Below are 22,608 nucleotides of genomic sequence, written 5' to 3' on the forward strand. Positions count from 1 at the left end.
GATAATAACATTCAGTTCCTCTGTGAGCTGTCTTTCCAATCTAAAAATGGCTTTCTTGTAAACATTCCACGATCCATCACCTGCTGTCGGTGCTGGCAAAGGTTGAAGATTGTCAAAGATCTCAATGGCAGCATTTCCAAGAAAATGAAATTGTAATGCTACTTTACAGTCAGGAGGAAAGTTCTTGCCGGCAATCGTCACAAGATAGTTCTCAAAAATTCTTATCCACTCCTTCCTTTCCAAAGAGGGCTCATCTGGCATTTGTAAAAATAAATTGGATTGATTAAACACATGGCTGGAAGCCATACCAAACAATCTAATGACTAAGCAGATGAAAAAATGAGATAGAATGTCAAGTTGAACTTGTCAACGATGAAACCAAATAATAGTAAAATTCTATTAAAATTGTTAAATCAATGTAAGGATATACTGATGCGTTGCACAATGCAAGGTACTAGATCCGGAGGTACTCATCAAGTGTGCCTATTTATTGAAAATATATGAACCTAAGTACATAATATAAGCACTTAGTGCATAATGGTAAAGGTGTGTCCGTCACTGAAAATATAAGCACAAAAACTTTGGGTACTCAGTTGAGGTGTGCCTATCACCAAAATTGTAGGCAAAAATCCCTTGGCCAAGCTGGTGAGGTATGCCTGTCACCAAAGATGTAAATCGGAAGGCAATCGGAAATTAATCAAATTCCAAAATGGGTGTCACATAGATTTGTCAGCAAAATGCAACACAACGTCACGCGGCGTATGTGGATTTCAACAGAAACTAGAGTGCAATTCTTCGCAGACACCCAGGACGTGACAGGCTCTGCACAGTGAGGAGCGCATTTCCAACAACAGAATACTGTTTCAAGCCAAAGTGCGAGAGGAGTTGGTTGGCCTTCGTGAGCTTGCAACAGTCACTCAACAGGCTGCAGTAAGGTATGCAGACAGAAAACCACAAAAGTATATTTGCAGTACCTTCTGCCAGTACTTCCAAACATGTGAGTCCAAAAAAACAACAACTGCAGGTAAAAACGTGCTGAGAAACCTCCTAGGTGGGCTTGCAACATCATCAAGAAAATGGCTTCAACCATCCTTGGTGACAATCTGAAATGTGGCAGATGGGTTAAAATAAGAAGCCGTTGAGAAGTTATTTTCTTTAGATGCATTTCAGAAGTAGAAACGCCCACAAGGAACTGGAACAGCAGCAATCCAGAACACCACGTTCACCACAATGACTGTTTTATCCCAAGCCGCTCTAGAACCCAAAACCCATAACATTCCAATTACATCAGCACATTACACCAGCCATTTTTATCTAATACAAGTAACATACCTTATTCTAATATAAGCACACAAACTATACTGTACAAGGTCCAGCAAAGCCCTTTATGAAAAACAAGTCATGGATCATGATTGACATATGATATTAATGATACGCATTTTTAGGATGTGACAAGTTTAGTTTTCTGATCCTCGTACTTCTGTTTTCACCCGAGTGTTTAGGAAAGGTCTCACCACTGACCAGCACCCTCACTCTAAACACTGTTCCAGGACCACTGTTTAAAAATGTATTTCTCACTTTCTATCACTTGCAGCAAACACACTAATTTATTACAGATTGTAGGAGGAACATAAGATGTTTCATGTGTGCTTCAAACATTTAATGAAGTCCCAAAGAAAGAGGGAGGTGGGAATGTATGTTCACAGTCCTATTTCTAATAGTGTCTTTCAATTTCATCAGCTTTTTCCCCTTTGTTTATCTGCATAATTTATTCACAAGTTTGGGGAGTAGAAATGGCTCATCCACATTCCTCAATCTAAATATTGCAGACGCGTTTCAACCTCAATATTAACAGGATATTTTGAATTCTAAGAGGGGGTCATCATCAGGGCTTGACTCCATTTGTCATCTGGACAGTATGATGAAAAATAAATTCAAATTAAAACATCCAGTTTAAGTGTGGCTTTTTTTTAGAAAATAGATTGATTACTTTCATTAATAGGAACACTTATCTACATACCCATAAATTTGAAGAGATGTCTTTCTCATTTGCCTTTCAGTATGATTTTGAAAGAATTATAATCTGAAAAATCAAGCAGAGAGAAGTGTGGAACCCAGGATTAGTGTGAGCAATCATCCAAAAATTGTATGGTGTACCAATACTGATGTGAGGGGTTATTTTAATAAGACTCTCACTAGAAACCGATGTTCAATATGACTTCTTGCCTAAGGGGAAATGAAGGAGTTAATATTGTTAAACAATTTTTCCACTTACCTCAGTGTATTAATTATATGTCACACAAGGGTTCCTCACTTACTTTAGTGTAAACACGCGTTGACTCTGCGGTACATGGCGCATCCATCAAATAGGTGCCCATGTGGCCGAGGGATACCAGCAGGCTTCGATGCGTCAGTGTTGCAGCGTTCACATAAATAATGCGTATCTGGCAAGAAGCATCTTACAAAGCGGAAATCCGCATTGCAGCAGGGTGATATTGGGAATTGTAGTTCCCATACTGGTTACGTTAAAAAAAAATAGGAAAACCATTTGATCAGAATATTGCTGACCGATGTAATTAGTTGTGTAAAAATATCTAATATTTCACAGTCACAAGTAATATGGCTCATTTGGAGAGGTCAAGTATAGTCAAATACAAGATAAAATGACTATTTTTATCTCACAAGAGAACAGCAGCTGGATTGAAATCCAGATATTGTTCATCATTTTTTTTAAATCATAGCCAATTTCAGACATCTCATTTAGTCTCGTCTCAGCTGTCCGTAATTTCATTATCCGAAATGCCTCTTGACGAAGTAATGATCGGTTCTCCTCCTGCCTTCACTTGGATTTGTTGTAATACTGCATGTTAGGTCTGTGATCGCATTATTAAATTGAACAAAATGCTGCACTAAAGGAAGTGATATAGGCCAATACCTAATCCTTTATTTATGTTGGCTGATAAAGTGTTATACCTCCTGGATAGTTTCCCCAATATATGCTTTTTGACAAGGGCAAAGTACACAGTATATCACATTCTTTTATCTGCAGTTAGTAAATTGATTACGTTTAATTAAAATATTATAGAAAGTGAAATCCGTTCCTTCAATTGTGAGATCAAACACACAATGCAATTCCCACATCTGTGATGACCACATATAGGTGGCAGTCCCAGAAGGCTTATGAGGTCTCTCTGAGGTCTATGCCTTTCTGTGTTAGAATGAACTAATTTATTCTTAAGGTTCTTGTTGTGTTTCAATGTGAAACTAGGTATTTCTTCAAATGGATCCAATGTTGAGACCAAATTCCAATGTTTTTTAATTATTCGGTTGACATCAATAGTACTGGAATTAAAGGTTGTAACACATACCAATCAGTCCAAATCATTTTTCTCTATATGCTCGAGAAGCGATTCCCTGTTTATACCATGCCCGTTTAATTGCTCTTTTTAGAAGTGTATACGAATAATTTCAATCTTTGAGCTTTGATATCAATAGCTCCGCATTGTGGAAATAATCACCTTTTTTAGAGCAATATCTGAGAATCTGCAGGTACTGGCTGTAAGGTAAATTGTCCTTCAAGTTCCTCTGATGGTGATTGGAATAGTGAAGAAAAGTATCTCAATCAGTTTTTCTTTTAACGTGGTGAAGAGGATATCCACATCATGTTTTATGGTAAGGTTCAAAAAATGTATTTCTTCCTTACTCCAGTGGGATGTGAACTTTATGTCAGCTGTTCTGAAGGTGGCTTACTCCGCCTCGCCATATCATGAAAATATAATCCATAAAAAGTTTCCATGTGGTGATGCTCTTTTTGTAAAGATTTTCTCCATAAATCCACTTGTCTTCATATTTAGCCATAAACATAATGGCCATTTCTCAGGCGAAGGGACATCCCATTGCAGTCCCTTTTACCTGTAAATAGAATTCCTTGTTGAAACTTGAGATTTGAGCCAATTCTATGATAAAGCACGTAGGTACTTCATGTGGACGTGGTCGTTTGTTCAAGAAAGATTTCATAGCTAGAAGTCTAGCATCTTGGGGGATGTTAGTATATAAACTCGTAAAGTCACGGGTTACGAGTAAACCCGTTTCAGCGTCAAATTCAATCAGGTACAGCTTGTTCAATATCTGTGGTGCCTTTTAAATAGCTCGGATTCTGACTCATTAAAGGCTATAAAAAGACACCCACATATTTTGCCAAAGTTTCCACAATAGAATTTGCCCCAGGTATGATCCTACGACCAGGCGGGCAGCGGGATTCTTTATGAATGTTTGGTAATTTATATAATACCGGAGTGGGTCATAGCCGTACCAGCCCTGACTCGCAGAATTTCAAAAAGTTGTTGAAAACATGGCTGTTTTGAACTTCACTTTGCTTTGGCTGCAGCTCAAGTGCTGAGATGTTCCTTCAGGAGCGGATCGTGTCTTATACTACGTACAATAATAATAATACATGACAATAATCTTTAGACTGAATTAAGTTTTTCCTTCAGAGAATGCAGAATAAACAAATGATGGACTCTCCCCATGAGGAAGCGCCTCTGTCTAGATGGGCATGGTGGCCACAAAATGATGGACTGGAATGCTGTCCTCGCGTGATCCCAGATGCCAAGATATATTCAAGAATTCTATCCATCACCTTGTTGTTAAAGTTGACGGCCAAAGAGCGACAGGTGGGCCCTGATGTGAGTCCCTTTGTTAAATAAAAATCACTCTCTCAAACTTGCTGAAGTCTGGATCATGTTTATTAACAAAAAGCAAATCAATGAATGATTGTGACACAAATCACGCTATCTTCGCCCTTACAACGCCATTGAGAGTATAATGGCAACACAGTGGTACACAATGGGACGAGTCACATGACAGAAAGTGAAACCACTAATAACAGGAGGCGGAGCAGGTGCCGCTCCTTATGAGGAAAGACCTTGAAACTAAAATACACAGCAGAAGCTTCGGTGCTGGATAACAGGAACCTAACTTTCTCACTTATGAGATACAAAGTGAGAAACAAGATAGGCCCTTGTGACGAGAAGGCCTGCACGCCTCGGTACAAAACAGGAGCACATTGCAAATTTGAATTCAAAACAACATGGCTGGTGTAAAGCGGCATTTACTATATGTAGAACTATTTATACATTTACACTGTGATCACTGTACATAGGACTCAAGCTGCATCCCAATGAGAGGCCCAATCAGCTACAACTGGCTCATGGTTACTTGTGTTTCCTTCTGGGGAGGGCCTCGCCTGGCCACTCAGGATGGATTGTTGCTAGGAGGGGCTGGGTCAGTACCTATTTGCATAAGGAGGGCCTCTGTCTAGAGTTTCATGGAGGATTAAAAACGATGTACTGGAATGCAGCACTGAGCAATCACCTGTGGCTGAGAAAAATTCAAAGACTCCATCCATCGTCTTTTTGCTGTTGCAGTTGATGCCCTAAGAGCAAGGGGTGTGGCCAAACACAAGTCTTGTTCCCACTGTGGCCTGCAAATCAGGCTGCACCATATTGACGAGGTTCAACAGGCCAAAACTGGTCAGGGGTAATCTGTTGGTCTTTTGCATAACTTAACTGAATTAGAAGGTAAACTTTAATTTTTTTATATCAGCCGCTTTAAAATCCATTACTTTTTGCTGGAAGGATATTTCGTCATTATCAGTTCATGTGAATGGGATTAATCATAACTCTAATTTGTTTCGCTCTTTTTGGTTACCTATAGATGTATATTTATCTTTATAATTGTATATTTATACTTGATATCTCGTTTTACAGTCATTATACTTTTTTTTTTTTTTTTAAACCGTTTATTACAAAATTCAAAAAATATACAAAGATGGGCCTACAACCTTCAGGCCGGCCGCTAGCAAGCAAGAGGAGCATGTGATACAAACAATAGTGCGCATGCCGCGGCAAAGGGAAATGCACAGGAGTTAGAAGCGGTGGTAGCCACACCATCCGGGCCCACCTAACGGTTTCATTTTAATATAAATAACAACAAAAAAACAAATCCACAAGGCAACCCACAATCGGAAACAGCAGCATGTGCTCCCCTAGTGGGGGGACCCTACCAATCCATAGGAGTATCAAGGGGGGGAAAAAGGTCAAGACTGGGATTAGGTGGACTCAGTGCCCGGAACCGGGGAGATAAACTGGCTAAGGGGACGGGGCCGGTGACGGATCGGGCAATAACGGCGGGGTACAGATTCCCCCGCGGTAGGCGTTCCAGGGGCCCCATACGTTCACCCATGTCCCAGGCTTACCTCTCGCAACATACACCACCTTCTCCCGAAACATGCACCAATCCATGTTATCCTTCCATGCCGAGACAGTCGGCGACCTCTGGGAACCCCACAGTTGAGCAATGTCGCGTTTGGCCACCATATATCCCAGAGTCACCCACCGCGTCTGCGGCACCGAGTAGTCGGTTGGCTCCCACACATTCAACAGGCATCTCCTCGCTTCGGGCAGCAGCGACACACGTGTAACCACCCGCAGGACCTCATGCACACCACGCCAGAATCGCTCCACCTCCGGGCATTCCCACAAAATATGGAGAAAGGTCCCCAAAGAACCACACCCACGCTTACACAACCCGTCCACAGCATAGCCCATACGCAGTAGCCTTGGCCCCGTAACATAGACCCTATGGAGTATCTTGAGCTGGACGAAGCGAAGGCGGGCCGGTATGGCCACCTCTTTCGGGGAGGCCACCGCCGATACCCAGTCCTCGTCATCCAGCTCCAATCCATCGGCCACCCATGCCTCACGAAGGTTAGTCAGCAGTCCCGAGCGGTCATTGATAAGTTTTTTATAGATTAATGAAATCGTGCTGTCCGGTACATGTCCATCTAGCACTCTATCCTCCAGAGGGGAATACTCCGGGATGGAGGCAACGTCCGGGAATACGGAGCATAGCGCATGACGGATCTGCATATACCGAAAGTACTCCCTGTCCTGCAACTGGAATTCTGTCTGTAGCATCTCGAACGTTTTGAATCCCCCCCTCGTCCAGAGATCACCCACCCTGCTGATGCCTATCATGTCCCACTTTTCAAAGCCCTTCGAGGTCCACAGGGAGCCCAACTGCTCAGATACGTATAGTGGCGACGCCCGGGTCAAACGATCTTTCCACCCCATCGCCACATTAGCCGCGTGCCACACTCGTACCATGACACGCGTGGGGCCCGTCAGACGTGCGTCAAGCGAGCTGGAGTAAAGCGCTCGGTTATAATCACCACCCGGCAGTAACATCTTATCCATTTCAATGGCCGGGTTTAGAGCGGGCCCGTACAGGCCGTGATTAATCGCAGCCAGCTGGGAGGCCCAATAATACCGTTTGATATCCGGGAGGGCGATCCCCCCGTCATACCACGGGAGCGTCAGCTTCGCCAGGGCGATACGCGGTCTACCTTCCCAGAACAGTCGGCGCTGCAAACTCTCCACCTCGCGAAAGTAGCGCGCCGGGACGACGTCCATTGTGTTCTGCAGAGCGTACAGGAAACGCGGCAGCGACATCATCTTAAACAATGCCGCCCGGCCGAGCGGCGAGAGCGGCAAGCGCCTCCAACGCGCAACATCCTCCTTCAGGCGCTGGAGGGGGGGAAGCAAGTTCTGACTATATCGGGCCTCCGCGTCCAGGGTAATGAAGACACCCAGGTACCGAAATCCCCGCGGGGCGATCTGGATAGGACAGCCCCGCGGAAGGATAGGATTCTCCCCAGAGAGAACATAGACGCACGATTTAGCCCAGTTGATGACAAGGCCAGAGTTAAGACCAAATGAATGCAATACATCAACCAGTACTATCAGTGATTTACGTGGGAAAGCCAGGTACAGGAGAATATCGTCAGCGTATAGAGATACGCGGTCCTCATACTCGGGGGTCCAGCGGAGACCACGAATAGAAGGTTCCCACCGCAGCCACTCCGCCAGGGGCTCCAAGGCGAGCGCGAAAAGGAGCGGCGATAACGGGCAGCCCTGCCGCGTGCCCCTGCCCAGCTCGAACGGAGCCGACACTCTACCGTTCACCACCACCTGCGCCAGCGGGCCAGAGTACAACAATTTTACCCAACTGATGAATCCTGGGCCAAACCCAAACTTCGCGAGCGTCGCCCAAATATAAGGCCATTCAAGCGTGTCAAACGCCATAGTGGCGTCCAAGGACGCCAAAATGGCCGGCTCTCGTATGAACGGGACACGTGCGAGCACCCCATGCAAACGCCGCAGGTTAAGCGCTGTATTGCGGTGAGGGATAAAGCCGGACTGATCCTGGTGAATCAAGTCACACACTACGCCGACCAGCCGATTGGCCAACACCCTGGCGAGGATTTTGGGCTCCGCATTCAATAGCGAAATAGGCCGATAGGATGTGACCCGGTCCCGTGGCCTCCCCTCCTTATGGATAACCACGATAGTAGCTAGACGCTGGTCTAGCGGGAGGGAACCCGCCGAGTGGGCCGCGAGGAACATAGCACGGAGATGCGGCGCTAGCGTATCCGGTCGCAGTTTATACAACTCGATGGGAAGACCATTAGGACCCATGGCCTTGCCGGAAGCGACCGAACGTATGGCGAGGGCAATTTCATCGGAAGTTGGAGCGGCGTCCAACGACACTCTGTCCTCCTCCGAAAGGGAAGGCAGCGCGATATCCCTGAGCAGGGCGTGGGAATCCTCTTCAGAGCGGGAGGACACCGGGGAATACACCCCACGGAAATAGTCTGCAAAGCAGGAGACAATTTCTTCTGGTTCAGTGACACACACACCATTCTGTTTCTCAATCAACGGGACAACTCGACTCGCTCTCTCCTTTTTGTCCAGCCACGCAATCAATTTACCAGCCTTATCACCCACATCATACAGTCTCCCCTGTTGCTCTCTACTGAGGCCCCTGGCCGCCTCCGTGACGAGGGCCTTATAAGCCGCTTGCTTGGGTCGGAGAACATGTAATTTGTCATCCGTCACCCCACATTCTAGATCACCCTCCAACTCGGTTATCTCAGCTTCAACACGGGTCACCTCCTCCCGCTCGCGCCTCCGGGAATGGGAAATAAGGGACAAGGCCTCTCCCCTGAGTACCGTCTTGAACGCCTCCCACAATGAGATCGCCGATGACACAGACCCCACATTCTCGTCAAAGTAGCGCTTAAGGGATTTAACCAGCTCTGCGCGAATGGTGGGGTCACGCAGGTACCAGGGATTAATCGGGACCACCCTACCCTCTCCCCTCGGAAGAATATCAAAGTGCAACAAGAGCGGGGAGTGGTCCGAAATACCCCGTGCCAAATGGCGCACCTCCCCTATCCTCCCAACGTGCGCCGCTGGAACCAGGACATAATCTAGCCGTGAGAGACTACCATGAGCCCCTGAGTGGAAGGTGTACTGTAGCTGCGTGGGATGTTTCAAACGCCAACAATCCACCAGCCCCAAGGTATCCAAGAGGCCAGACAACCACGCCTGGGCACGGGGGAGATCCCTAGGGGGGTGACGATCCACAGTTCCGGAAACCACAGCATTAAAATCCCCCCCCCCACCACTAGAATCCCCTCCGGAAGGCCAAGGAGGAGGCGCCCCAGATCCGCAAAGGTGGTCGTCTGCAGCCCCGGCGGGACATAAACAGACACGAAAACGACCACTCTGCCCTCCATTCTACCCACCAAAACCGTGTAACGTCCCCTGTCGTCATGGTGCACCTCATCAATCTCCAACGGGAGCGAGTTCTTAACCATAATGCCCACACGCCTTGAACCAGACGTGAAGCCCGAATGGGCCACAAGGCGGTAGCCCCGTCGATTCATGGCACAAAAGGAGTTGCCAATGAGGTGTGTCTCCTGCAGAAAAACTATATCGGGCGAAATTCGCTTCAAGAACTGCAGGACCACACCTCGTTTTATCCTGTCCCCCAATCCATTAACATTCCAGGACAACAGACTCAGTCCCCTACCCCCCATCATAAACAGAAGCCATCACTCGTCCCCCAGAGAGCACTTTAGAAATAACACAACGATGCTTTTGCCTTGTGGTAGAAACGAACAACACCCCACCCCAACCCACCCACCCCAACAAAACTCCCCCCTCCCTGCACCCCTGCATGAGCCCAGACAGCCCCCCCAACTTGCAGTGTGCCTGTCGCCCCTATATAATGAAACTAGCTAGACCCCCTAGAGGAGGAAAGAGTACCCCTTCTAGACCCCACACAACCTCCAAGGGAGGGGAAAGAACAAAGACAGAAGCTTGGTCGAAAGTGGCATCATAGTCGTCCAGAGTGAGGCCCAATATCAACCCCTCAGTCCCGATCCAGTGGGCCGTCTCCTCCCGCCGCCCCCCCCCACCATCTCGAGCACTACCCCCAGACAGAGTGTCCAGCCAGTCCCCGGCCGCTTCGGGACGATCAAAAAAGTGCGTGCGACCATCCACCTCTACCCGCAGCTTGGCCGGGAAGAGCATGGCGTATTTTAAGTTCATGTCCCGGAGCCGGCGCTTAACACCCAGGAAACTCAGTCTCTGTTTCTGGACCGCTTGAGTGAAATCGGGATAAAAGTTCACCTCCATATTTTCCAGCTTAATCGGCCCTTGCAGTCTGGAGGCTTGCAAGATCGCGTCCCTGTCCCGAAAGTTAAAAATCCGGGCAATGAGAGGCCGCGGAGGGGCTCCGACCTTCGGCCTTCCCCCGGGAACTCTGTGGGCCCTCTCCACGGCAAAGAATTTACTCAGTCCCCGAGGCTGGAGATGGGTAGCGATCAGGTCCTCTACAAAAAGATCCGCCGCCGCTTCCTCCCGTCCCTCGGGTACTCCGATGATGCGGATGTTATTCCTCCGGGCCCGACTCTCGGAATCCTCCCGGCGCCGATCCATAAGCGCACTCGCCTGACGAAGTCGGTGCACCTCCGTTTGGAGGGCCGCCACCTCAGTCGTGAGGCCCGACGCGGTTCGGGCCAAAGAATCAACCCGGTCGTTGGTCTTGGAGAGATCAGCCCTCACCAGGCCGACATCCACGAGGACCGCGTCGATCTTATGCGCCAAGGTGTCGAACCGCTGGCCCACCGAGGCCTTCATCTCAGCAATGGCGCCCATGACGTCTTGCAGAGTCAGATCTGTGGGCAAATCCGGGGCATCAGGGGGGCCCTCAGAGGACTTGTGCGGTCCGCCGGGAGATCCCTTCTGGAGGGTATAGCGGTCCATGATGTTGGCCTGATGTACGGCGCCACGCCGGGTCGACTTGGTCTTCGACCGATCTCCGTCTTGTTTCGTGGCCATCGCCACGGGTCACACACCCGCACCAGCTACGCCGTAGAGGGCAGGCAATCAAGGCCACGAGCTCCGGGGGGGCCACCCCAGGTCGACGGGTTGGGTCACAGCCGGCAGGCAGGCAGGGTCACCCGGCGAGGCCACACCAACACAGAGAGCTCCGCGATCTCACTTGCAGAGACGGCAAGGGGGTGCGAAAGTGAAAGCGAAAGTGTGGGGTACGCGATTCGCCAGGCCCGTCCCGCCGTTGTTGTTCACTTTGCCACTGGATCACCCCCCAGCGCAAATCCGGGGTCCGGCGAGAAGTAGGCCGCAAACTTCAATCGGTGCCCACTCCGGTACCCGAAGTCCGATTCAAGAACGGGAAACGGGTACCACCTCAACTCAGGCTCACCGACACAGTCCCCTCAACCGAGGCAGGATGAAGACAGGATAAACGTAGGAGGTTGCGGAGGTCCTCGGGAGCCTCGCACCTACGCGGCCATCTTGGTTGCGCGCTAGGCTCCTCCTCCCTACAGTCATTATACTTAAATACTTATATGATAAACGTAGCTCTATTTTCTAATAGTTGACATAGTAATTATATATGGCTCCCTCCCTTCCTTTTTCGTTTATCTTCCCTTCTTTAATTGAATATTTATACATCTATACCTATTGTAATTTATTATTGTTTTTGTAAATTTCTTCTTTAGTATAGGTATTTTCGCTCATGGACAATTTTTTCTGTATTGTCTGTACATGTTCATTACTATGAAAATTCAATAAAACATTTTGAACTGGAAAAAAAAAAATGGTCAGGGGTTGCTTGTGTTCCCCTCTGGAAGGCGCCTTAATTGGTAGTTCGGCATCGACTGTTTCCATGAAGATCAGACAGTTCAGAGAGGTGCAGAAGAACAGTCGGAGAGAAAAAGAGGACTGCCTGACTGCAGCCTTCCTTTCTCTTCAGGCACGTGCTACAGGAAAAAGGGGATGGAGAAACAGGATTAGGATAGGAAGAAGGAAAGGGAATCATGGACGAACAGGAGGGTGTCAGGCCAGGAACGTCTCAGAGGATCAGGACTGCTGTCATCTTTTCTTCTCAGCGGAAGGATAACCAAGGAGACCTTGCCTAAAGTCCAGACCAAATAAAACTGGAAGACATGAAAAGAGGCTATTGCTAGGAAAGAGAAAGTCGAACGGAAGGGCTCTGTATATTGCCTCAAACTGCAACGAGAAGTGAAGAATATGATGTAAAATTTAGATGTGAAAGGACCTGTAAATCAATAAAAGAAAAACATTTCCACTCTAAAACGAATTGTGTACCACAAAATTATTGCAACCTAGGGCCACATGTATCATTATTGGAAACAGCGATTGCCTAATTGCGTTTTTCTTGTTTTTTTGCTTGTGGGCGCTGTTCTCAAAAGATGAATTTTATCTTGTTGCAAAGTGACATTGTTTCTTTCTTATGTGTACTTTCTGAAATGATGCTTTGACACACTCCAATCCTCCCAACGCACCCCACTCCAATCTGCCCCACTCCAATTTGCCCCACTCCAATCCAAATCAATCTTCCCCCCTCCAATCTTGGACATTCCAATCAGCCCCGCGCCAGTCCGAAACAATCTGCCGCACTCCAGTCCAAAGCAATCTGCCCCACTCCAGTCCAAAACAATCCAATCCACCCCACTCCAATCCAAAATAATCTGCCCCACTCCAATCAAAAACAATCTGCCCCACTCCAGTCCAAAACAATCTGCCCCACTCCAGTCCAAAACAATCTGCCCCACTCCAGTCCAAAACAATCTGCTCCCCTCTAGTATAAAACAATCTGCCCCACTCAAGTCCAAAAATATCTGCTCCACTCCAGTATAAAACAATCTGCCCCACTCCAGTCCAAAACAATCTGCCCCACTCCAGTTCAAAACAATCCAATCTACCCCACCCAATCCAAAACAATCTGCAATCCAATCCACCCCACCCTAATCCAATTCAATCCACCCCACCCCAATTTTTATTTATTTATCGGGCTTGTATAGTGCCTGAATCACCCCCGAAGTGGCATCTCTGCACTCGTGGACTGACGTAGGAGTACTGGCACTCTGGGAAGTGACTAGAACAAGTGTGTTTTCAGTGATTTTCTAAATTTAAGATGGTCCGGACATTGCCTCAGTGTAATAGGGAGCGAGTTCCAGTGCCAGGGTGCGAGATGCGAAAAGGCTTTCCCCCTGTCCTAGCCTTATTAATCTGGGGAACTCTGAGGAAAGATTTGGAGCTGGATCCTAGGTCCCTAAGGGGAGTATATTGATGGAATTTCTCCACAAGGTATGTTGGACCCTTGCCACACACCGCCTTATGGACGATGCAGCAAACCTTGAATTTTATACATTTGCGCACCGGCAACCAGTGAAGTTTCTTCAGCAGCGGAAGCGACGGGGTTCTGTAAGGGGCATTCAGTACCAGCCGTGCTGCTGTGTTTTTGACTACCTGAAAGCGATCTAGCGAGGCTTCGTTAGCCGAAACCAGTAGAGCATTACAGTAGTCGAGTCGACTCAAGACTAGCGCCTGAATGAGAGTCTTCCGTGTATGGTCTGGAAGAAAAGGAAATACTCGTCTCAGCATACTCAGCACGTAAAAACATGTGCTCACGGTATGGGCCACCTGCTCCTTCATGTTCAGGCTCTGCTCGATACAAATCCCTAGATTTTTTGCTGATGTCTTTAGGGCGGGCAAAACACCTAACTTCCCTGCTTCCCTGGCCACCACTCTGGTGTCCACAGCAGTGCTGCCTCTCCGAAAAGCAAAATCTCTGTCTTCCCGGCATTTAATTGTAGATTGTTGTTACACATCCACTGAGATATTGCTAGCATGCCGGTAGAGAAGGTGGTTTGAGCCGTCTTGGAGGATTTATCGAAAGAGAAAGTAAGCTGGGCATATGATATTGGAATGAACCAATAAGTCCTCAGGAGGTTGGCCAAGGGAGCCACATCGATATTGAATAGGGTAGGGCTTAAACAAGAGCCCTGTGGTACTTCCAATCCACCCCATTCCAGCCAAATCCAATGTACTCTACTCCAATCCACCCCATCCCATCCCACTCCACCCCACTCCAATCCAATCCACCTCAATCTAGCTCACCCCACCCAATCCAATCCACCTCAATAAAATTAACCCCAATCCAATCCAGCCCACTCAATACAATCCACCTCACTCCAATCCAATTCACCCCACTGCAATCCAATCTACTCCACTCCACTCCAATCCACCCCACGCCACGCCAATCAATTTAGCCCACTCCAATTCACCCAAGTCCATTCCACCCACTCCAATCCACCCTACTACACTGAAGTTCAAATCATCCCATTCCACTCCAATCCACCCACTCTACTTCAATCCAATCCACCCCATCCCACTTCAGTCCACCCTGCTCCAATCCAATCCGCATCCTCCAGTCCACTCCAATCCACCCCTCCACTTCAATTCCCCCACTCCAAACCACCCTACTCTAATCCAATCCACCCGACCCCACCAAACTCCAATCCAATCCACCCCAAACCAATCTAATCCATCCCATTACAATCCACCCAAATCCAATCCACCTCATTCAGTCCACCCACTCCACTCAATCCAATCCAAACCACCTCAATCTACTCCAATCCATGCACCCCGCTACCTCAATCCACTTCATCCCACTCCACCCTACCCCACCTCATTCCGCTCCACACCTGTCTCTGCCACTGAACCATTGAACTCTACTCAACTCTACAACACTCTAGTTCAGCAGCAGCACATCCGTTAAGACGGAGGAGAGTCACCCCACTGATCTTCAGCAGTAAAAACATGAAAAATAAAATAATAACACAGGTTATTATCATTTTATTTTTCCACGATGAGCCGCGTCATGGGCATGGCGGGGCCAGGCTATGCAGATAGACAGCATCTGCAACACGGGGAGGAGTGGTGGGCACTGCTGCAAGTGCGCATGACGGTTTGGCTGATCATCTTAGGACGGCCAAACCGTCATGTGCACTCAGATCTCTCCAACCGGAACTGTGCTGCATAGCCGGGTGGGGAACACGAAGAGGCTCCCAGGCCCTAACTGATCGTGATTGGCATAGGGGACTTGGAGCCATACATGGACTGCTGGCAGGCGAGATGAGAGGTGCAGAAGAACACCGAAGCGGCAGACTGTAGGTACATTACTTTATATTTATTGTGTATATTCCCGCCACGCTGCCCCCTGCACTACCCAGCCACTTTTATGTCACAGCAGCCACCACAGCTCTAGTTCCCCACTTCACTCTACTCCAACAAATCCAGTCTACGACATTCTACTCCCCACTCCACTTTAGGAAACTCCACGACACTAACTTTTCGCCATGCTGGACAGCAGTAATAATGGTGTACAACATGGCAAAAACACATTGCCAAAGCCAATAGCTCTTATATAGAAGAGCTCTATTGGCTTTGCCAATGCTTGTTAATACATTGGTGTTGTAAAAAAGTCTATGACACTATACTCCAACAAATCCAGTCTACAACATTCTACTCCCCTACTCCACTCTACGCCACTAACTTTTAGCTCAACAGCAGCCACAATTGTGTACAACATGGCAAAAACACACTGCTAACAACAATAGCTTTTATATAGAAGAGACCCATCGGCTTTGCCAATGCTTGTTAATATTTTGGTTTTATGACAATGCCAGTAAGTCTGCCTGAGTGCAGCTAGGCCCTGTGACACCAACCGCACGCTGCACGCTTTCGACCGAGCCCGACATGGGTTGCTTGTCTGTGAGGGGTTGCACTCACACCCACACCATGCACTGCTAATTACCTCCCATCTTACATCACTCATTATATGATCTATGACATCACTGATAGCATGACCGCAATATCTGAAATGAAATTACTGATGGCAGGACTGTGCATGTTGGGCGTGCAAGTTATAGTTAACTTAGAGCATGAGTTAAAATCACTGGAAGTAACTATAACTGGCGAATTTCAGTGTTTCTTTTAGTTTCAAACGTTACATTGTCACTGAAGTATTCACCTAGCGATAGTATTGCTTTAACCTATGTTTTTTCAGTATCTATGTCTATAAACACAACGTGTGGCACCTTGGCGCAGAATAACAGATGTTTATTGTTACCCAACTCAATGGTACTCATTTTATCAACCTCTGAAGGATGAAAGGCTAAGTGGACCCGCCAGGATTTGAGCCTGTGACCATGAGGTCAAACAAAGGCCCCTACATTGGGCGCATTAGTACACTAAGACACCGGATATGGATATATATAGATAAATTACACAGTGCCCAGTAGCAACTGTTCATATGGATGTTCCATTGCACAGGCATTTGTTGATCTGCCTATAACATTTGACCCCGTGGATGGATTTGTACAAAAGGGCAAATAACTACCTTCATAAGTGGAAAGAAACGTTAATTGGGGAAGGTGAAAAAATTAAGTGTTTTGCCATTTAACCCCTTCCACGCAGGGGTAATTCCTCCGCGGTGCGGGGGGGACGGCAGCGGTGGCGCTGTGCTTGTGACAAGCTCAACTCGTCATGAGGCACAGTGGAGCTGTGCTCATGACGTGCTGAGCTCGTCACGACCCGCCCACTGATTGATTCTCCCGCACAGGCGGGGAATCAACCGCGTGTGGGCGGGCCGCGACGGTTATAACGAGCCCAGCTCGTCATGAGCACAGTTCCACTGTGCCTCATGACGAGCTGGGCTCGTCATGAGCACCAAAGCGGTTAAGCTCCCATAGTACATTTTGCTTACAGCTACAGCTCGAACGACTGAACAGATTACACCAAACTTGGAATGAAAGTAGAACTTTACTCAGAACACGTGTTTTTATTGGTTCGGTGTAAATCCTTTCAACTGTTTTTGAAAAATTAGCTTATACAAAGTGGGAATCACAGTACCAAGAGAGCAGCCATTACAGAATGTAGGGCATAGTCTATGTTTGCATTTTATAACAAGTGGGCATATAAGTGGACAGGATAGGCACACTCTAACTTCAAGACCGCAGTAGGAGGACCCCACAGAGCCCCCCTTACTTTACATTTATAAAAAAAAAAAAGAGAAGCTATTCTCATGTCAGACTAACGAATCTCTGCCACCTAAAACGGTGCCGGGGAGTGTTGTACCTGCCTCAGTACTTGGGTCCCCCAATGCTATTTTAGGTGTCAGAAAGTTTTAGGGGCAGATTTATGAGCCCCTTGCGCCTCATTTACGCCGCCGTTGCGTCACTTTTGTGACGCAGCGGCGGCGCAAATCCTGCGCCATGCTGCGGGGTATTTACAACGTGACGCATCTGGCAGATGCGTCACGTTGTAAAGCCCTGCGCCACATGTAGGCGTTCTGGAGCAGGGGGGGGGGGGGGCGTTCCGGCGCAGGAACGCCTCCTAAAAGTGGCTGAGTGAAATCTACAAGATTTCACTTTTAAGGCCATGCTGCGTCAAAACCCTGCGCCTGCTTGAAGCAGGCATAAGGATTGACGCAGCATGTAAGGGATAGGGCACGCCCGAGCCTTGCTGGAGCTGCGTAGCACTTGCGACGCAACTCCAGCAATGCGCCGCCTTTCCAACAGGAAATGCGTCACGCATCTGCCCATCCGAGTTCCACGGTGCGCCGCATTGTAAATGCGGCGCATCAATGGTGGCGCACGGGTGGGCAGATGCATCGCAACACTTCTGGCGCATCTCTGCTGATTAGCAGAGATGCGCCAGACGTCATAAATCTGCCCCTTAATGTACAACCAAGGCAGTGCGGTTTGAAGTTCCCGCGACTGTAGCCTGTGGTCAGGGTAGTATTTCTTGCATATTAAATTTCTTTGTGACTTATTGTATCCTTTTAAATCCAGATTTTTGCCCTGGATGGATCTTAATTTATTGTTGTCCTTCAACTTCTATTTATTTCACACATGGAAGGAAATCCTACAGTCTCATGGAATTTTCAAATAAAAAGTACATTAAACTCAATAAAAGGACGGGCTTCTTATGAAATATGTTTACTTTTGGCTCTTAATAAGACAGATATGTCCTTGTAGTGTTCTATACTTTATCTGTTTAACACTGGTATCTCTATTTTACTTTGTCATGTATTTCCTCTGTTTTCTTGTTTCCCTATGCTGTAGTGATGTTCCATTCTGGACCCTATCTCTAGTTGCTAGGAGAAAGGTCAGATCCTTTTAGATGTTCTCCTGAGTAACTGGCGATAGCTGTGGGTCCTACTCCTTGAAGCTTGTATTGATAATGAATGTAGTAAGTGGATTTTTCCATCGACTTCTGCTTTGTGTGTCAGCGACTCCGATATTTCATCTGGTACCAGGTGTATGGCTGTGCTGACATTTGACTTTGCGGCTCAAAAATGTGACTACATGGCTTGATTTTCAGGCTGGTTTGAAAACACATGATACATTAGCGGTCAAAGAATTGGTTTTGCTGAAGCACAAACAACAGAAACTCGATTTTGATTGAACCAAGCATGAAAGAGAATTTCTGATTGGATCTTGGGTTCTCATCAAAAAACAGTACAGGTCAAGAAAGGGGAGTCTGTTTACTCCTCTCCTGGTAAAGTCGAGCGGTTAGTAAAAGGTCCATTCTTTTGCAATGGAGGGGTTGGTGGAATAAAAACAGTTGAGTGCCTATCTCTGATATTCAGATATTTATTTGAAATCACATCCTCCTGTTGGTGATGATTCTATCATTTATGAAGCCAGTACCTCTAAGTCAGGTGTGGTGTATTCTCACGGTGTGTGTCCTAGTGTGGACGTTTCTAATGATTCTGTTATAGACTTGTCTGAATCTTAGTTGGTTCCAACTATTAATTCAAAATGTGCTTCACAGAATTTACGTATAAAGCAAACCACACCATTTGACTCTATGCTGAATTTGAATTTTGAATTTGAATTTGAAAGGACATTTGTATAGCGCATGGCTACCCGGAGGCCTCCCAGCGCTGGACATGACTGATCAGATAGGACTGAGGTGGATTAGGGGAACAGAATAGTTTTTAATTGTCTTCGGAAGACTAGGTGGTTGGGTTCCCTCCGTAACTGGAGGGGCAATGCATTCCATAGTTTGGCAGCATTAAAAGAGAAAAGACGGCCACCACTTCTGGCCCTCTTGACTTTGGGGACCGCCACCAAGTGGAGGTCATCCGACCGGAGATTCCTGTTAGCTTTATATGAGCGAATCATAGGTGCAAATAATGGAGGTCCTTTCCCTTGAAGGGACTTATGAACAATACAAAGGGCTTTAAAATGTACCCTTTCCTTCACCGGCAGCCAGATGGTTTAGCTGAGGTGCTGTCTACTCTTGTTTCTCAAACATGTTCCTCCCAGAGCTCACTATATTCTCGCATGACTAGTTCTTATAATTCAGAATCTGTTCTCACTAAAAGAGTCTCCAAATTGCCATCACGTTTTGAATATATGGATTTATCTTAATTTTCCTTTATGAGAGGAGATGATGTGGTGTTCTATACCTTAAATCTGTTTATCCCTGGTGTATCTATTTTGCGGTGCCATGTATTCCTCTATGTTCTAGTTTCCCTGTTATGCAGTCATGTTCCAGTCTGGAACCTATCTGTAGTTGCAAGGAGAAAAGTCAGATCCTTCTGGGCTATCTGCTGAGCAACTGGCGATAGCTGTGGGTCCTATTCCTTGAAGCTTGTATTGATAATAAATCTACTTTGCGGATTTTTCCATGGACTCCTGCTTCGTTTGTCAACACCTACAGTCCTACATCACCTGGGTGATGACAGGCACAAGGGAGCACAATTTAAAAAAAAACATAGAAAACAGGAACTCACATTGATGGATTTCCCCAGGTGATGCCTCTGTGTAATTACTCCTGACCACAGAGGAATAACTCCTTGGCTACCTCCAAATAGGGCACTATAAAGTTCAGCTTGAATGCGAAGAGCTAAAGCACTGCATCTTTGCTCGAGAAAGAGATGGTCCCATTGGCCGTCAGCCCAGACAGCTTTGGCAACATTCTCTTGCTGCTTTTCCACTTCTGCCTGGCCACCGCCATCATGATACTCAACCTCTCCGTGTTCTTCGCCATCGTGCAATCTAGGTCATTCCGCAATGAGAACAGGTTCATCTACATGATGAGCACGTGTGTTAGTGACTTCTGCACCGGTGCTTCCTGCTACTATGTAGGTCTCTTTGATGTCAAAGATGATCACCCCAGGAAAAATGACACCAAGTTCATTGCTTCCAACTTCCTAGGGCTGTCTTATCTGTCCATCCTGGCAGCCCAGGCGGACAGGTACCATGCAGTTATATCCCCAATCCATTACCCTCAGAGAATGAGCCCTAGGAAGACCCTGTTGGTCATCGGGAGCCTGTGGCTCTATGCCTTTGGAATCTTAGCATCCCAAAATCTGACCACCTCAGCCGATGCACTCAAAATCCAAGCCATAGGTTTCATCATTTGGAATCTAGTCACTTTCGGCATCATGATAGGCCTCAATATCAAACTATACCTTGTCGCCAAGTACCAATTAGAACGTGAGCCCGCCTCCCCGGAGCGGGAGGCCAAGCAGAGCTCCCTCTACCTCATCATAGCTGTGGCCGCCAGTTTCATCCTGGTCTGGTCTCCAATCTTTCTGCGCCTCACCATATGTAATTTCACACCACTGAAGTGCTATGTGACCAATAACCTGGCGACAGATCCCCTTGCAATACTCCCCCGGATCAACACAACTGTCACCCCACTTCTGTATATCAGAGGGTGCACCCCTCTTCGGGAGGTGCTGTGCAGCAAGATCTGGAGGTGCACCTGCATCTGCCGCAGATCCCAAAGGTAAGACCTCTGCACAACTAATTACTGATGGCAGCCCGATTATTTAAAAAGAAATCTGGAAATCTAACTCTTGTGGAGTAGATTTACCAACTTTTGGAATGCTGAAAGAGTTTCGTGAGTACTGCTAGGACTGCAACAGTTGTTGCTTACTCTTGTGTAGTTCATCGCGCACGCGATACAATAACGAAGTGCATTTTACATTCTTCCTTTTTTTCCAGGTGGAACGTGGGTGCAGGGCCGGCTTTAGGGTAGTGCGACTGGTGCAGCTACACAGGGTGCTGAGCTGTGGAGGGCGTGCTGACCTCAGGAGGGGGGGCGCTATGTTTAGCAATATCTTATGATTGGAGAGATGAGGGGGACTTTTCCCGGTGGTGGTGAGAGAGTCTGAGGAGGCAGTCAAGGGGCGTGGGGGCACCAAAAGTGATTGTTGCACCGGGCAGCACCAGCACTAAAGTCAGCCCTGTGTGGGTGCACGTATTGCTTTGTGAATCGAGTCACAAGAGATTTTGTTTTACATCATGGGCAACCTAAAGCGCCCAAAGCACTGAATCTTAGTGCACGGCGTGACAAAATGGCTCTGAAGCGGAGCGGTCTATGCACCCTATGGCTAGCGGCACAGGGCAGGCCTTTCATTCCACCGGTCATTTCCTTGGTAGGCTGACAGCCTTGGAGGCCAAGTTTTAGGCACAAGGATCACTTCTAGTGCTTCTGTCACTTTTCCCGGCTCTCTAGGTTAATTACAGAAGGCATGGAGAAGCTTCAAGTGAGAGGGAAAAAGGGGAGTGTAGTAACTTCTTCCAAATAATTACTACACCATGAATAGTGATAGGCATCTTCTTTTTTACCAACCCCTGCTAGGTATGGTGTTGGCATCAGCTCCCAGCAACGTCTGCCCTAAAATTGCATACCAAGCAGTAAATACAAGGAAAATTAGAACATAGAACAACTACAGAATTTGACATAATACATTCTGCATGGAAATTGCACATATACTACAGGGAGGTAGAGAGACAGCGATCAGAGTGGAAGAAGAGAGAGTTTAGAGAAGGAGAGAGAGTAAATGGTTGGAAAAAGACTGTGTTAGGAGACGAAGGGAGAGGGCATGGTTTGAGCATTTCTAGCAGGGATTATTTTGGTTCCCAGTCCGGCCATGAAGGGCGTAACTGGGGCCGAGGGGCGTAAAGCATGCCCATGCAGACCCTGCTAGGCTAGACTCACACCTGCTCAGCGCCAGGGTACCCTAACGGGGGATAGTGTGCTCTACAAATCTGCATAACATAACTACAAGTGCCCATGCTTATGAAATGCAGCTGCCCACAAAATGCTCCTCATTTGGAAGCTTACCCAACATCTGCATTCACGGTTTGCAACAAGCTCAGGCTGGCAGTTTCATCAACCGTAGAAATAATATTTATTTTGTTAAAGGCGCTCTTTGCCACAAGCATGCTCATGTGTGACCATAATCACAAACCTGACCATGACATTTTTACCTTTGTTATGGTTTTTCGAAAGTTTCTTTCCATGATCTCACCTAGCCTCCTTTTATAGCCCACCATGACCT

The sequence above is a fragment of the Triturus cristatus genome, chromosome 11 (genome assembly GCF_964204655.1).
Source record: "Triturus cristatus chromosome 11, aTriCri1.1, whole genome shotgun sequence".
Classification (NCBI taxonomy): domain Eukaryota; kingdom Metazoa; phylum Chordata; class Amphibia; order Caudata; family Salamandridae; genus Triturus; species Triturus cristatus.